The 17,968-nt window shown below is 44.1% G+C and overlaps 2 non-coding genes and 3 pseudogenes across 2 annotated transcripts; all 5 read left to right on the forward strand.

Annotated features, from left to right (window-relative positions):
* The first annotated feature begins 1,440 nt into the window (after positions 1-1,440).
* On the forward strand, positions 1,441-1,643 carry LOC121006564 (annotated as a pseudogene).
* A 1,062-nt stretch (positions 1,644-2,705) lies between these two features.
* Positions 2,706-2,905, forward strand: LOC121006557. The gene has a single exon (XR_005780333.1). It is a non-coding gene; the product is annotated as a U2 spliceosomal RNA (small nuclear RNA).
* Positions 2,906-3,967: 1,062 nt separating this feature from the next.
* LOC121006540 lies at positions 3,968-4,168 on the forward strand (annotated as a pseudogene).
* Positions 4,169-10,533: 6,365 nt separating this feature from the next.
* On the forward strand, positions 10,534-10,685 carry LOC121006655 (annotated as a pseudogene).
* A 5,220-nt stretch (positions 10,686-15,905) lies between these two features.
* LOC121006559 lies at positions 15,906-16,105 on the forward strand. Its single transcript, XR_005780335.1, has one exon. It is a non-coding gene; the product is annotated as a U2 spliceosomal RNA (small nuclear RNA).
* Positions 16,106-17,968: the final 1,863 nt, after the last annotated feature.

Here is a 17,968-nt window from a genome sequence, read left to right on the forward strand (position 1 = left end):
ATGCAACAAGACGGTAAGAAGAAATCATTTGATGTGACTTTGAATTCCGAAAGGAAATGTTGGGATTTTTTTCTCGCATGGAATGAAGTAAGCGTACAGGAAGTAGAAGTCTTTGCTTCATGTGTTGGCGAACTAAGAAAGCTTGTGATCAGTATGGATGATCCCTTTGTGGAAGTGGATGTTATTAAGGAATATTTGAAAGAAAATGGATTAATGGCGAAATTTGATAAAAGGTTTTTGAATGGAAGTGGAATTTGGAATGGAAAAATAAGATTTCTGATTTGGAGAATGGAAGGAAGAGAGAGTTTTTCTGCTGGAAGAATTTCTATTAAAGGAAAGAGTGGATTTTGCTATTGGGAAACTGAAAGAAAGTTGGAACAGATAAAAGAAGAAGAAAAATGTATGGATAAAGTAGAGAAAGTTGATGAAGTAAGCGATGGAAAAGTCATTTTCTCTGGTAGTGACTGGGCTAAGAGATTTGGCAAGAGTAAAAGTGAGTCAAAAGAAGAAAGAGAAATGGTTGAGAAACAGTGTATGAAAGAAAAGGAAGAGAAGGTCTTGAGTTATACAGATGAAAAGAAGGAAGAAGCTTATGGTTATACTAAGAGAGAGAAAGAAGAAGAGAAAGAAGAAGGAAATTTGAATTCTGGTGTGTGGGGTGAAATAGTGACTGTTTCTAGTGATATTTTTGAAAAGATTGAACGAAACTGGATAGTTAAGAATAAAGAATTAGAAGACGGAATGAAGTCTTGTATTTGGGGACAAATGCAGGCTATTGATAAAGGAAGCATGGAAGATAAGGAGAAGAAAAAAATTAAAAGGAGGAAATGAGAAGAGAAAGTTATTTTGACTTATGCAATTGAAAGACATTTAATGTTTTGTTTGTCCTTTATGTTTGTTTGTCATTATTTGTTTATTTTGTGTTAATTTGTAAATTATCTTTTTTAAGGAAAAAATAAGGAAAATATAATTAAAAAGTTAAAAAACAGTTGGTTACGGATGATTAAGCGCAAAAACATATTTTGGTATGATTTCAAATATGTGGCGTCTTCTGACGCTATCAACTAAAAAAAAAATCTGTTCTTATACTGTACGCGGCAGACATGTTCCTGCAGTATTACCTGGATGAGCAGGGAGATCGGGTGTACACCATGAAGAAAGTGGCTCCCAGTGGACAGCTGACCTCTTCAGCCCATCCAGCCCGCTTCTCTCCCGATGACAAGTATTCCCGACATCGCTTCTCCATCAAGAAGAGATTTGGTCTCCTGCTCACCCAGCAGCCCCGGACGGTTTTATGAGGCGGGCCGTGCGGAGGAACGACAGCTGGACTTGGAATCTCTCAGCTCCTTCTTACCACATTCACTCTTGTTGGACATTTGTGACTTTATCACTTAACATGGGAGGTGTTTTCTGAGTTTTGTATGAAATAAAGAAAAATAAATAAATTAATAAAATAAATAAATAAATCTGTTCTTATCAGTTTAATATCTGATACGTCCCCTATCTGGGGACCTTATATTAAATGGATTTTTTGAACAGGGAGTTGGAAAAAACTGATGGGTTAGTTAATTGGCTTATCACCTGAATGAAGTGTTTGGACCTCCACGCACCTTGGTTTTGCTTTGGGCCAGTTGTGCACACTTGGGATGCTGAGTTGTTCCTGTGAATTGACCATTTAGTACTTTTGTAGCAAGTTAGCTGGATGTAACCATTTAGCTTTTCCAGTGCTGTAATAATAAATGAGTAAAGTTTGCCCATGTCTCCCTCTTGTGGATCCTTTCAACTGGATTACTTAGAGGTTAACAAGTAGTCCAGCACTTCCTATGTATCAGCACCTGCCTTGTCTGGACAATGGACGGAACACTGCATGTGTCACAAGAGCCTTGTCAGGTCAAGAGGTCAAAGAGGTCAAGTAAGGTCAGGTCATTGGATGACATCACAAGGGCCCTGATGGAACACTCAACAATGGGGCCGTGACATCACAATCAACAATGCATACCTTCTTTTTTTTTCTCACTACTACTTCTCCATTCACTCCTATACGTTTTTCTGCTTGGCATGCTATGGCACCAGGAATTGCGTGCGAATAAAAAAGGCGTGTGCAAAAGTGGCGGGTGGGGGTGGAGCTATGCACATGGCGAACACAAAGAGGAGCATAATGCTGGTGACTTCTGAGCGTAGGACGCACGTTTTCCCTGGTTTGTGAGAGAGGAGAAGGAAGCCTCCCGGACTGTGTCTGGGGCTGGGGCCCGTAGGCTGTTGCCTTGAGAACTGCTTTGCAATGGCGATAAGCGGCCCCGTTGTCGAAGCCCCTTTTGGCTAAGATCAAGTGTAGTATCTGTTCTTATACTGTACGTGGCAGACATGTTCCTGCAGTATTACCTGGATGAGCAGGGAGATCGGGTGTACACCATGAAGAAAGTGGCTCCCAGTGGACAGCTGACCTCTTCAGCCCATCCAGCCCGCTTCTTTCCTGATGACAAGTATTCCCGACATCGCTTCTCCTTCAAGAAGAGATTTGGTCTCCTGCTCACCCAGCAGCCCCGGCCGGTTTTATGAGGCGGGCCGTGCGGAGGAACGACAGCTGGACTTGGAATCTCTCAGCTCCTTCTTACCACATTCACTCTTGTTGGACATTTGTGACTTTATCACTTAACATGGGAGGTGTTTTCTGAGTTTTGTATGAAATAAAGAAAAATAAATAAATAAATTAAATAAATAAATAAATCTGTTCTTATCAGTTTAATATCTGATACGTCCCCTATCTGGGGACCATATATTAAATGGATTTTTTGAACAGGGAGATGGAAAAAGACTGATGGGTTAGTTAATTGGCTTATCACCTGAATGAAGTGTTTGGACCTCCACGCACCTTGGTTTTGCTTTGGGCCAGTTGTGCACACTTGGGATGCTGAGTTGTTCCTGTGAATTGACCATTTAGTACTTTTGTAGCAAGTTGGCTGGATGTAACCATTTAGCTTTTCCAGTGCTGTAATAATAAATGAGTAAAGTTTGCCCATGTCTCCCTCTTGTGGATCCTTTCAACTGGATTACTTAGAGGTTAACAAGTAGTCCAGCACTTCCTATGTATCAGCACCTGCCTTGTCTGGACAATGGACGGAACACTGCATGTGTCACAAGAGCCTTGTCAGGTCAAGAGGTCAAAGAGGTCAAGTAAGGTCAGGTCATTGGATGACATCACAAGGGCCCTGATGGAACACTCAACAATGGGGCCGTGACATCACAATCAACAATGCATACCTTCTTTTTTTTTCTCACTACTACTTCTCCATTCACTCCTATACGTTTTTCTGCTTGGCATGCTATGGCACCAGGAATTGCGTGCGAATAAAAAAGGCGTGTGCAAAAGTGGCGGGTGGGGGTGGAGCTATGCACATGGCGAACACAAAGAGGAGCATAATGCTGGTGACTTCTGAGCGTAGGACGCACGTTTTCCCTGGTTTGTGAGAGAGGAGAAGGAAGCCTCCTGGACTGTGTCTGGGGCTGGGGCGCGTAGGCTGTTGCCTTGAGAACTGCTTTGCAATGGCGATAAGCGGCCCCGTTGTCGAAGCCCCTTTTGGCTAAGATCAAGTGTAGTATCTGTTCTTATACTGTACGTGGCAGACATGTTCCTGCAGTATTACCTGGATGAGCAGGGAGATCGGGTGTACACCATGAAGAAAGTGGCTCCCAGTGGACAGCTGACCTCTTCAGCCCATCCAGCCCGCTTCTTTCCTGATGACAAGTATTCCCGACATCGCTTCTCCTTCAAGAAGAGATTTGGTCTCCTGCTCACCCAGCAGCCCCGGCCGGTTTTATGAGGCGGGCCGTGCGGAGGAACGACAGCTGGACTTGGAATCTCTCAGCTCCTTCTTACCACATTCACTCTTGTTGGACATTTGTGACTTTATCACTTAACATGGGAGGTGTTTTCTGAGTTTTGTATGAAATAAAGAAAAATAAATAAATAAATTAAATAAATAAATAAATCTGTTCTTATCAGTTTAATATCTGATACGTCCCCTATCTGGGGACCATATATTAAATGGATTTTTTGAACAGGGAGATGGAAAAAGACTGATGGGTTAGTTAATTGGCTTATCACCTGAATGAAGTGTTTGGACCTCCACGCACCTTGGTTTTGCTTTGGGCCAGTTGTGCACACTTGGGATGCTGAGTTGTTCCTGTGAATTGACCATTTAGTACTTTTGTAGCAAGTTGGCTGGATGTAACCATTTAGCTTTTCCAGTGCTGTAATAATAAATGAGTAAAGTTTGCCCATGTCTCCCTCTTGTGGATCCTTTGAACTGGATTACTTGGAGGTTAACAAGTAGTCCAGCACTTCCTATGTATCAGCACCTGCCTTGTCTGGACAATGGACGGAACACTGCACGTGTCACAAGAGCCTTGTCAGGTCACGAGGTCAAAGAGGTCAAGTAAGGGGGCGTGGCCTGTGAGCGCATGGAGTGAGATGCACCGTTCACTGCTCCTGCCGATATCCTGTACTAAACTGGTGGTAGCACGCTTCGGTTTCTTAGAAAAACCTTATCTGGTGTGAGGGAAGTGTCCGGTAGCTGCTGTGACGAAGTTTGAAGCCTGAACATGCCGAGGAAATCGAGCAAAGTCATGAAACATGACAGGCTGGAGGCGGGCAAATATGGCGCCGATGGAGGTGAGGAGACGGCGCTGCAGGAGGCTGTCAGCCAGAGTGTGGCTGCTAAACTTAGCAAATATGCCCGTACAGAAAGTGGAGTGGGTGACTGGGCCTCTGATAAAGGGACTGAAATACTTACCTCTTCTGATCAAGAGGACGGTTCCATGGATGGCAACGGCTTGGATATAGCCGATCAGCTTGCACCAGTTCCTGCATTACCTGCTAAGGATTCTAGAGGCCCTCGGGCCGTGTCTACAGAGGAGCCCACTCTGAAGGACATAATGACGGCTGTGGCAAGCTGTAATAGCACCCTTAAAGTGCTTACAGTACAGGTTGGCAGTTTGAGATCGGATGTCTCCATAATAAGGCATGATTTGCATAAGATATCTGAACGAACCTCTGAACTGGAGAAGAGGGTGTCATCATTAGAGGATGCAGTCCAGCCTTTGCAGATGGTGTCCAAGACGTCTTTGAGAGATATTGCTGCCTTGTATGCCAAGACAGACGATTTAGAAAACAGATCAAGAAGGAACAATCTAAGAATTGTTGGAGTGCCGGAGAAGACAGAGGGGGCTAATACCACTGAATATGTGGAGAAATGGTTGTACCAATTATTTCATGAGAAAGGCCTATCTACCTTGTATGCGGTGGAGCGGGCGCACAGAGTGCCCACGCGGCCGCTTCCACCAGGCAGACCTCCTCGTCCTATTCTTGCGAAGATATTACATTTTAAGGATCGGGACACTATTTTGCGTCAATCTAGAGATAATGAAGAGATGGTCCTGAACGGGGTCAAGGTGTCTATTTTCCCGGATTACTCGAATGAAGTGCAGCGGCAGGGGAGTCGTTTTATGGATGTCAAGAAAAGGCTTAGAGGGTTACAGGTTCCGTATGCCATGTTGTTTCCTGCGAAATTACGTGTTGTGGCACTCGGATCCACCAGATTCTTTGAGGATCCGGAGGAGGCGGCACAGTGGCTGGACGTCCACGAAAGACAACTGAGAAATGGGGCCCCGGACACTTGAAGGAGACAGATGTGTTGCCTGGTTTAATCTCCATATATGTTTGCATTTTATTGTCACTTTAATGTTACACCAGTTAAGAAGTGTACTTTACAATGCTACCACATGTTAGATTTTGAAGTGGGAGTAGGCGGTTAGGGGAGAAAATGAAGTGTTTCCCTACTGTGGAGAGGATTCTCTGCTTAAGGGAGGGTTCTGATAGAATTAAGGATGACTGTGATTCACTTGAGGGCAAGTTGCTCAGTGAGCGCCCGGTTTTTGGGTTTAGGGGTGAAACAGTGGAGATAGTTGTCTCCATTTGTAGTATTCTGATAATGGGGGGTGGGAGGGGGGGGAGGGTAGGGAGATAGTTAGGAGTAAGATAAGGGGTGAGAAATCTGAATGGATGAGGTTTGAGTGGGGTGTGAGATGCAGATATGTCATTATGTTCTACCATGACACAGGTGATTAAAGTTTTGAGCTGGAATGTGAGGGGTATGGCTGATGCAAGAAAAAGACTGAGCATTTTTCACTATTTAGGGAGTTTTCAGCCTGCCGTCTTTTGCCTGCAGGAAACGCATCTGACTAGTGACACTGTACAATGGTTGAGCAAAAACTGGGTGGGTCAGGTGGTACATGCGACGCATTCCTCACATTCCAGGGGAGTAAGTGTCTTAGTGCACAAGAGTATCAGGTATGAACATGTGCAGCAGTGTGTAGATGATAAGGGCAGGTATGTCTGTATAGTATGTAAGATTGATGGGATTCAGATGGTGTTGGTGTCAGTTTATGTGCCACCACCATTTGCTTCTCCTTTGGTGCGGGCAATTATGTCGTTTGTGGCGGACTTCCCTGGGTTGCCGTGGCTACTAGTGGGGGATTTTAACTGCACGCCGGATGATTGTTTAGATAGATGTCGGGTGGAGGGATCTGGTGGATCGCCTGGAAGTGCAGCTTTGAAGAATATTATGACTGAAACTGGTTTGGTGGATGTGTGGAGAGTGCGCAACCCTAGTAGGCGCGAATATTCGTGCAGATCTGCTACGCATCACTCATTGTCACGCATAGATCTGGCACTTGTTAATGACTCTATGCTGCCCCTGATCCGGGGAATTGTTTATCATCCTCGGTCGTTGTCTGACCACTCCTTGGTGCAGATTGACGTGTGCTTGGGGAGCTTAGACAGGGACCGAGGTTGTGGAGATTCAACCCACATTGGCTGAATGTCTTGGGAGATTTATCTGAAATATCCCTGGCAGTTAGAGAATACTTTACAGTTAATGCAGGGACGGCCTCAATCCATGGTGTCTGGGATGCTATGAAAGCGTTCTTGAGGGGAGTATTAATAAAAGAAATCAGTAAACACAAATCCAAGTCTAGAGAAGCGGATGTTAAGGCGCATTTACAAGTGGCTGAAGCTGAAAGGGTGTTTGGTAGGTTGCCCTCCATGGTTAATAGTGAGGTGCTGGCGGTTGCTCAGGAGCAGTTGAGATGTCACTTAATTCAGGCCGCGGAGCGGAAGCGTAGTTTTTACCGCCAAAGATCTTTTGAGGAGGGTGAGAAGGTAGGTCATCTGCTGTCTGTAGTCTCCCAGGCTCAACGGGGTTCCTCCTGCATACAGGAACTGAGGGACGGAATCGGAAATAGTAGGCAAGATACAAAAGGAATACTGGATATATTGAAGGGTTTCTATGTATCCCTGTATGAATCTACTGTCCCTAGTTCTGGGGACGCTCTGTCTGTCTTTTTAGAAGGGGCGCAGCTGCCGGTGTTGTCTGATGAGGACAGGGAGAGACTGGAAGAGCCGATTACACTTGAGGAACTGGAAGCTGCACTTGGTGGTATGGCGAATGGTAAGGCCCCTGGGGCTGATGAATTACCTGTAGAGATATATAAGAAATTACAGGGGGTGCTTCTTCCTGAACTGCTTAAGGTACTGGAACACTCACTGGAGACGGGTTCGCTACCACACTCGATGCAGGAGGCTATAATTGTAGTCATTCCCAAACCTGGGAAAGATCCCATGTTTCCTGACTCATATAGGCCGATTTCGCTTTTAACAGCTGATGTAAAGCTCCTAGCCAAGGTGCTGGCGAACAGGTTGTCCAGGGTGATTCTGACTATTGTACATTCTGATCAGACGGGCTTTATGCCTGGGAAGTCGACTGCTATAAACATTAGAAGGATATATGCTAGTTTGAATATCCCGGCAGACAATGGTGGAGACAGAGCTTTGCTTTCTTTGGATGCCGCTAAGGCATTCGATAGTGTAGAATGGTCCTATTTGTGGGGAGTTTTGAGAGCTATGGGTTTTGGAGCTCAGTTCATACAGTGGGTACAGGTATTATATTCAAGTCCCAGAGCCCGCATTAGAGCCAATGGGGGATTGTCAGACAATTTTAATTTGGCCAGAGGTACCAGGCAGGGATGCCCACTGTCGCCCTTATTGTTTGCATTGGCCATCGAGCCATTAGCGGCCCTAATACGCCTGTCACCTCATATTGTGGGGTTCAGATATGGTGAGGTTCAGAACAAGGTGGCTATGTATGCTGACGATACCTTGCTTTTCTTGGGCGATACTGGGTCATCCTTGGATGCTGCCATGTCACTTATAGATAGATTTGGAAATTTCTCTGGACTAAGGATTAATTGGCAAAAATCTGCTTTGATGCCGGTGGATGGACAGGACTTTTCAGTGGAGAGGGTGGATGATAGAATTCCCTGGGTAAACAAGTTCAAATATTTAGGGCTATACATGACGCCTAGATTGCTGGACTTTGAAGAACTAAATCTGACCCCCATGCTTGCTACTTTCAGACTCAAGGTGAGAACTTGGTGTAGACTATTTCTGTCAGTAGTGGGAAGAGTGAACCTTTTAAAAATGGTAGTAATGCCTCAGCTGCTGTATGTACTTAATAATGCTCCTGTCTGGATCCCGCTAGACAGGTTCAAGAAAATACATTCCATATTTAGAGATCTTATATGGAAGTATGGTCAAGCAAGGATCAAATTAGAGACGCTGCAATACCCTAAGACAGAAGGGGGTTTGGCAGTCCCTAATGCTCGGATTTATTTTCTGGCATCTCAGTGCCAGCACTTTAAGGGCTGGATGGATTTTCAGGTTCCAGATGTGACAGGCAAGATACTGCAGCATTGGTTGGGCAGTCGAGACCTTATGTGTATACTGGAGGGGGTGGGAATGCATGGAGGGAGAGAGAAAGTTTTACTTTTTGAACTTATGAAGAAAGTATGGGCGAAGGTGAAGCAGGTGTGGGAGGAGTTGGAGAGCTTTCTCCAATATGGAATAATAATCTATTGCCTGAATTCACGTCCTTGTCAGGATTTAGGAATTGGGAATCCCATGAGGTACTGAGGATAGGTCAACTAACTGAGGGTAATGTTTTTAAATCTTTCCAGGAAATACAACAAGAGTTTAAGGTCCCCAAGAGTTGGTTTTATCAGTACTTGCAACTGAGGCATGCCTATGAGGCCACGGTAAGGAAAGGGTGTAATATAGCTAAAATGGATGTGGTACAGAAGCTTATTCTTCCCAAGGGGGGGGAAAGAGGATTGATATCACAGGTGTATACACTATTGTTAGATAAGTTTCTAGATGGGATTCCTCTGTCGCGGATGACGAAGTGGGAGGGCGATTTGGGTGCAGTTTCCAAGGATCAGTGGGATGATATATTAGAGGCAGTTCCTAGAGTGTCTTTAAGCGTGCAGGCTAAATTGTCTCAGCTGTTTATTATTCACAGAGTATACAAAACACCAGTATTTTTACAAAAAATCGGGGTTAGGAATGATGATAGGTGTCCGAAGTGCATGGAGGAAGGAGCGGATTTGATACATGTGTTATGGTCGTGTTCTGTGATAGGAAGATATTGGGATGAGGTGCTGAACATGATCAATCGCAAATTGGAGCTGAGATTGCAAAAGGATCCTAAGGCGTGTGTGTTGGGATATGTGTCGGAGATAGGAGGAAGTGAGTTGGTCAAGGTGGCAGTGGGAAGACAAGTCCGCCAACGATTGCAGAGTTTGAAAGGAGGGTGAATGACATGTTGATTATGGAAAAAAGTGTGTTTGTTAAGAGAGGTTGTCCTCAGAAGTTTGAGAAATTGTGGAATGATTGGATGTCTCATTCTCATATTGTGTTATAAATTATGACAGAGGTTTTCTTACTCCTTTTCATGGGGGGGGAGGGGGGATGGGGTGGGAAGGGGGGGGGGGGGGGGGAAGAGCGTTAATTGGATATGCTTTGTGCCATAAAAAGTGTTTGGGGATATATCTTGTATTGATGCTGTATATTGTATACATTTTCAGGTACCCATGATTGTTTATTCCTTACTGCTGTAGTTGGCATTTTGTCTGATGATGCAATTTATTATTGTATTTTGTATTTTATTTTTGTATGTTCCATGGTAAAATGTATAAGTGTCTACAGAAAATGATTATATAATAAAATCAATAAAAACGATTTGATTAAAAAAAAAGAGGTCAAGTAAGGTCAGGTCATTGGATGACATCACAAGGGCCCTGATGGAACACTCAACAATGGGGCCGTGACATCACAATCAACAATGCATACTTCCTTTTTTTTCTCACTACTACTTCTCCATTCACTCCTATACGTTTTTCTGCTTGGCGTGCTATGGCACCAGGAATTGCGTGCGAATAAAAAAGGCGTGTGCAAAAGTGGCGGGTGTGGGTGGAGCTATGCAGATGGCGAACACAAAGAGGAGCATAATGCTGGTGACTTCTGAGCGTAGGACGCACATTTTCCCTGGTTTGTGAGAGAGGAGAAGGAAGCCTCCCGGACTGTGTCTGGGGCCCATAGGCTGTTGCCTTGAGGAGTGCTTTGCAATGGCGATAAGCGGCCCCGTTGTCGAGGCCCCTTTTGGCTAAGATCAAGTGTGGTATCTGTTCTTATACTGTACTTTCTTGGTCTTGCCAGAGTGTTTCTGGGTACCCGATTCCTCGGCCTGGGAGGGGGGTGCCGGTTTATAGCTGGTACCTTACCTCCCTGCTGCTATTGGGGATAGGATTAGTCCCAGTGACTGGATCGGACGGCGGACGAGGGACGACTTTGAAGATGGGCGTTACCATCCGCTCTGCGGGGACCGAGGACTATCGGGTCAAAAACGGATTCGGGATCTACATCGAGGAGGAGAAGAGAGAGAAATTTACTTTGGAATACTTTGTTCATGAGGTACTGTTCCGTTTATTGCTGGTTAGACGAGAGGAAATTTTGTGCCTCCAGGATCCAAAGAGAGGATGTTATACTTTGGTTCTAACAAATCCTGCTGCATGCCACAATCTCCTTACCCTGTTGAAGGGATTTGAGAGTGACCCTGCCCTTGACGGGGTTACTTTCACCGTCTTATATAATGATGACATTCCGTTAGTTGTCTATATGCACAACCCATATGTATCTCTTGAGAACATTGCTGTTTTCCTGGGAAGATACTGTGAGGTGGTGCGGTTTGCGCACAAAGTGCTGAATTCTGAATCCCTGTGGACAGGGAAATACAAATTTTTTGTTCGTTTCAAAGCAGATATTTCTAGGCCAGGTGGTTTGTGCTACCCCCCGATGTCATTTGCAATCGGGAGGGATAAAGGGTTTCTATTCTTTCCCGGTAATCCAGCTTTTTGCAGGAAATGCAAAATCTATGGCCATACTATGGATGGTTGCAGAGAGACACCATTGCGGTGTTCCAAGTGTAACAAGGAAGGCCATCTATCTGGTTCCTGTACCAATCAAAGGGAATGTAATGTGTGTGGCCAGGTTGGTCACGTGTTCCGGGATTGCCCTTTGAACGTTAACCCACCAAAGTCTAAGCCTAAGTCATATTCTGAGGCCGCCAAAACACGGCCTTCGGTCCCCGCGAGGTTTCAGAAACCAGTCCAGAGTAAGCCCGGATTCGATGAAAGTGGTGACGGTGTTGTGGTGGAGGCGGGGGGCGTGTCAGGAGAGGCAAATGAAGGAGTGATGGACTTTTCTCCTCCAGACATTGTTCTTCCACCTGACGAGATTACTGGGTTACAAGGAGAGGGGGAAATGGACGTGTCCTTGTCCAAGACCCCAGTTGTGCCTGGGGAGGAGGAGGAGGAGGAGCAGGAGCAGGTGGAGGTTGTTATTAAAGGCCAGGGAGATTTCTCCAGACCAGCATCGAGTATGGAGGAATTTGGTTTGGACTTATCTGTTAAGAGACCTAGGTTTGATTCTCCATCAAGCGAGGATGCAAGCCCCCGGGGGGACAGAGTCTTTCCCAACCCTGAGGTGGCAAATGAACAACGTTTTTTAGAAGGTCTAGAGACTGGGGCCTTCAGCTGTGGTTACTCCCTGCAAGGAGAAGAAGGCTAAGGATAATGAGGGGATGTGAGAACTATACCCTCAAAAAAGTCTGAGTATGGGGGACAAAGCTGGCATCAATGTCTTATACTTGAATGTCCGTCTACTAAAGTCAAGGACAAGGAGGGCAACAGTCCTCGACTTTATAAAAAATCAAGATGCTGATGTTATATGTTTGCAAGAATGTGGGATTGCTGAGGGGTTAAGTAAGGATGAATGGAAACATGGAGAATCTGTTTGGTCTGGGTCATGTGAGAATAGGAATTCGGGGGTGGGGATTCTGTTAAATAATAATAGGATGAGTGTGGAGTCGTATACAGTAGTTGAGGCAGGGAGATGCATTTTGGCTGTTATAAAGTACAATAAATGGAAGTTTAGATTAGTGAATGTGTATGGGTCTACAAAAAAAGATGAGAGGGTGAGTTTATTAGAGAGATTGAATGTGTTTTTGGTGGGGAGAATGGAGACTATTCTGCTGGGTGATTTTAATTGTGTGGTAGAAGGTGAGAAGAAAGATGTATCAGGGAATATACTACGCAAGCTAATTGACGATTTTTCTCTCCTAGATATAGCTGAGGTCGTGCTGGGGAGGCCACCACCGTGCACTTTTATATCTGAGACAGGAAATGTAGCATCAAGGATCGATTTCATCTTTGTATCCAAAAATTTAAAGTGTATTAAGTATTCACAGGAGAATGTTTGGTTTACGGATCATATGTGTTTGAAGTGTTGTGTGGAAGGAGCAGATGGGAGTACATATGGGAGGGGGTATTGGAAGTTGAATGTTAGTTTGTTGGATGATTTAAGAGTTATGGAACATTTCAGAGTTGAATATATGAAATGGAAGGGAAAGAAGAGGGAGTTTGTGGATGTATTAGAATGGTGGGACTGGATGAAAAAAAGAGTTAAAGTATTTTTTAGGAAATGGGGAGGCAAGAAAGCTAGGATGTTGAGGGATGAATATAAAGAATTGAATATGAGGATTGAATGGCTTAAAAAATTAAAAGGTTTGGGTGTGGATGACTTAATGATGAAAGGGAAAAAAGAGTTGAGACAAATTATGGAGAGAAAGGGTAAAGAGATTATTTTTCGGTCAAAAGTGATGGTTTTGGAAGAGAATGAGAAGTGTACAAGGTTTTTCTTTAAGAAGGTGTGTGGAAAGAAGGAAGATATGGATGAGGTGGTAAATGAGATGGGGCAGTGTATTTGTGGTGATGGTGTGATTACTGAAGTAGAGAAATTCTATTCAGGTCTGTATGCAAATAAGTGGGTGGATAAAAGGTTAATGGAGGAGGTTGTAAGGTGTTTGGAGGGAAAGTTAGATAAGCGAGAGGAGGAGCGTTTGTGTGCTGGTATGTCTTTGGAGGAGATAAAGAAGATTGTTTTTGATTCTAAAAGGAATAGAACACCAGGGAAAGATGGGATTCCAGTGGAGCTTTACATGAAAGCATGGGAGTGGATGGGAGAGGATGTGTTTGAAGTATGTAATTATATGTGGCAAAAGGGTGTATTGAGTGAATCTATGAAAGTGGGGGTGGTGGTTTTGATTTTTAAGAAAGGGGAGAAGAAGAGAGTTGAGAATTGGAGACCGATCACGCTATTAAATGTGGATTACAAGATTTTTAGTAAGTTTCTGGCGAATCGTATGCGTAGTGTTGTTGGGAGTGTGGTTGGGGAGGATCAGGTATGTGCGGTGCCAGGGAGAAGTATGAATGAGAATCTGATGTTATTGAGGGATGTGATTGGAGATTGTAAGGACAGGAAGCAGAAATGTATGGTGTTGTCAGTTGATTTTGAAAAAGCGTTTGATCGGGTTTCACATGAATATATGTTTAAAGTGTTGAGTGTGATGGGGTATCCTGAGGGTTTTTTGAAGTGTGTGAGAAGTTTATATGATGGAGTTAGTAGTGAAGTGCTAGTTAATGGGAGTTTGAGTAAAAGGGTAGATGTGTTGTCGGGTGTAAGACAGGGATGTCCTATGTCCCCTGTCTTATTTATAAGTGTGATTGAAGTGTTGATGTGTATGGTTAGGAAGGATAAGGTGATGAGAGGAATGCTTATTCCAGGGAGTGGGGGGAAATATGTGAATATTTTGGGATATATGGATGATGTGGTGATTCTGAATGATAACATGGCTGCGATGAGGAGAGGTAGATTGATTCTGGATCTTTTTTGTGGTGCATCGGGGTTCAGGGTTAACTGGAATAAATGTTCGTTTAAGTGCTTTGGGGATAGTTCGGTGAGGTTGGAGGATGTGGTATATGAAAGTGGTGCTATTAAAGTGTTAGGAGTTCTTTTTAATGACAATTTGAAGGGGGATGAAAGCTGGGAGGAATGTGGGAAGCGGATTGAAAGGAAATTTAATTATTGGAGAATGAGAGATTTGAGTTTGTCTGGGAAAGTTTTGATTGTTAAGTCGGTTATTATACCGGTTATTTGGTTTGTGTTCTCTATTTTTCCAGCTAACACAGTGAAAATGAGAAAGGTGGAGAAAATGGTATTTACCTTTCTATGGGCAAGTAAAATGGAGAAATTGAAGAGAATGGATGTGTGTAAATCTAAAGAAAGAGGAGGACTTGGGTTGCCGGAGTTTGAGTGTTTTTTTGGTGTGGCGTATATTAAGAATTTTGTTATAATGTATGGGAAAGAGAATAAATGTGCTTATATGATGCGATATATGGCTGGGTGGATGATGTATGGATTAAGATGGAGGACTAGAGATGCAAGGGTGCCTGTGGCGTTTAAGTGTTCTGAATGGTATAAGGTGGTGGAAAAATTTATCAGGAAACATGATCTGGTGAGGATTGAGATGAATGGATTTAGGAATAAGAAAGCGGTGATGAATGTGATATGTAAGGATGAACTTGAGTGTGATATTATGGGATTGAGGTCGGATATGGCGGTGACGGTGTGGAAAAAGTTGAGTATCAAGGGAGTGTCAAACAGACAAAAGGATATTGTATGGATGGGATTGCAGAATATTTTGCCAGTGAGAGAAGTACAGAAGAAGAGAGACTTGGTTAAGTCTGAATGTTGTCCAAGAGAAGGGTGTGGTGCAAGTGAAAGTGTGAGACATTTGTGGTGGGATGATAAGTATGCGCAAAATGTATGGAAAGGAATGGGAGGGATGATTAAAGAATTGACTGGGGTAAAGTATATGGAGTGGAAAGTAGCTATGCTTGGTTTAGGTGCAAGTGGGAAACAGAATATTAGGTTGTTATGGTTTATAATTGTGTGTGTAATAGAGTGTTTATGGGATGTGAGAAATTTGTGGGTGTTCAAAAAAGAAATGGTATCAGAGGAAGAGTGTGTGAAATTAATATTGTCTAGATTATATATAATATATTGTTGGGATAGAAAGTACGGTGGTGGTGTAGATAGTGAGGGTGTGTGGAAATTTAAGAAATGGAGATTTTTGAGGAACAAAATTTGAGTAAGAATATAAATTACAAAATATAAATAAAAAGAAATTATGACCACGATGATGAGGTTGGTTTCAGCTTCGCTATAAGTATATTTAGAGCTTTTAGTTACTGACCACTGAGTGGTTTAAAAAAAAAATAAAAAAAAATTACCTGGATGAGCAGGGAGATCGGGTGTACACCATGAAGAAAGTGGCTCCCAGTGGACAGCTGACCTCTTCAGCCCATCCAGCCCGCTTCTCTCCCGATGACAAGTATTCCCGACATCGCTTCTCCATCAAGAAGAGATTTGGTCTCCTGCTCACCCAGCAGCCCCGGCCGTTTTTATGAGGCGGGCCGTGCGGAGGAACGACAGCTGGACTTGGAATCTCTCAGCTCCTTCTTACCACATTCACTCTTGTTGGACATTTGTGACTTTATCACTTAACATGGGAGGTGTTTTCTGAGTTTTGTATGAAATAAAGAAAAATAAATAAATAAATTAAATAAATAAATAAATCTGTTCTTATCAGTTTAATATCTGATACGTCCCCTATCTGGGGACCATATATTAAATGGATTTTTTGAACAGGGAGTTGGAAAAAGACTGATGGGTTAGTTAATTGGCTTATCACCTGAATGAAGTGTTTGGACCTCCACGCACCTTGGTTTTGCTTTGGGCCAGTTGTGCACACTTGGGATGCTGAGTTGTTCCTGTGAATTGACCATTTAGTACTTTTGTAGCAAGTTGGCTGGATGTAACCATTTAGCTTTTCCAGTGCTGTAATAATAAATGAGTAAAGTTTGCCCATGTCTCCCTCTTGTGGATCCTTTGAACTGGATTACTTGGAGGTTAACAAGTAGTCCAGCACTTCCTATGTATCAGCACCTGCCTTGTCTGGACAATGGACGGAACACTGCACGTGTCACAAGAGCCTTGTCAGGTCAAGAGGTCAAGTAAGGTCAGGTCATTGGATGACATCACAAGGGCCCTGATGGAACACTCAACAATGGGGCCGTGACATCACAATCAACAATGCATACTTCCTTTTTTTTTCTCACTACTACTTCTCCATTCACTCCTATACGTTTTTCTGCTTGGCGTGCTATGGCACCAGGAATTGCGTGCGAATAAAAAAGGCGTGTGCAAAAGTGGCGGTTGGGGGTGGAGCTATGCAGCTGGCGAACACAAAGAGGAGCATAATGCTGGTGACTTCTGAGCGTAGGACGCACGTTTTCCCTGGTTTGTGAGAGAGGAGAAGGAAGCCTCCCGGACTGTGTCTGGGGCTGGGCCCGTAGGCTGTTGCCTTGAGAAGTGCTTTGCAATGGCGATAAGCGGCCCCGTTGTCGAGGCCCCTTTTGGCTAAGATCAAGTGTAGTATCTGTTCTTATACTGCACGTCTTGGTCTTGCCAGGATCGCTTCTCGGCCTTTTGGTAAGATTTTTCTTGCCAGAAGGAAGTCCAGACCATGCTCTTGGCCTTGCAGCATCGCCTCTAGTAGGCTTAAGCTGCCTGCTGCTTTTGGGGGTAGGTGGGTGGCTTCTTTTGAGAGTTGCGTTCATGGGAGTGCCAGGACCGGGGAACCCCGGGTTCAAAACGGATATGGAATCGCGGTGGATGAGGATAAGAAGAACATCTTTACTTTGGAATGCATCGTGCAAGAAGTCCTTTTCAAGACCCTACACGTTAGACGGGAAGACATCTTTTGCTTGCAAGATCCTAGACGGGGTATGTACACTCTTGTAATGGCTTCGCCTGGAGCAAGCCATAATCTCCTTATGTATTTAAAATCTAATGAAAAGAACCCTGAAATGGATGGCTTAACTTTCATTCTATTATACAATGACGATGTTCAGTTGGTGGTCTTGATGTTTAATCCTTATGTAAGGAGAGAGAACATTGAGCTTTTCTTGCAAAATTATTGCTCATATATAAAATTCTCGCATCAAATTAAGAACTCACAGGGTCTTTGGACTGGGAAATTAAAGTTCTTTGTCCGTTTTCTTGAGGACCTGAGTAAAGAGGGTGGTATTCGGTTCCCCCCTCAGAATTTTGCCATAGGAAGAGACGCAGGTGTTCTTTTCTTTCCCGGTATGCCTTCCTTTAGTCGCAGGTGTAGGGTCTACGGTCGCAAGGTGGAAAATTGTGATGAGACTAACCAGAGGTGTAACCGATGTGGTCAAAATGGGCATCTGGCTGGATCGTGCACAAACCCACTCGTTTGTAATGTGTGTGGCCAGGGAGGACATGTTTTTCAGAACTGTCCTTTAAGGGCTGGTAAAAGGACATACACTGAGGTTGTAAGAGGTGATGTCGCAGGGCCTTCTGATGATGGGGCTGAGAACCCTGACAGCCACGCACCACAGACTGGAATTAATGCGGAGGGTGAGCAGGAAAATGAAGGAGGTGGCATGGATATTTCCCCAGTGGAGGAGGAGATCAGTAAACTCCCTGATGCTCAAACTGGGTTACAGGGAGATGGCGAGGAGGAAGGGGTGGAGGGGATTGTACCTTCCAGACCTTCAATTATTGAACATACTGGATCTGAAGTCTCCCAGG

Source organism: Bufo bufo, chromosome 6, assembly GCF_905171765.1.
Source record: "Bufo bufo chromosome 6, aBufBuf1.1, whole genome shotgun sequence".
Lineage (NCBI taxonomy): Eukaryota > Metazoa > Chordata > Amphibia > Anura > Bufonidae > Bufo > Bufo bufo.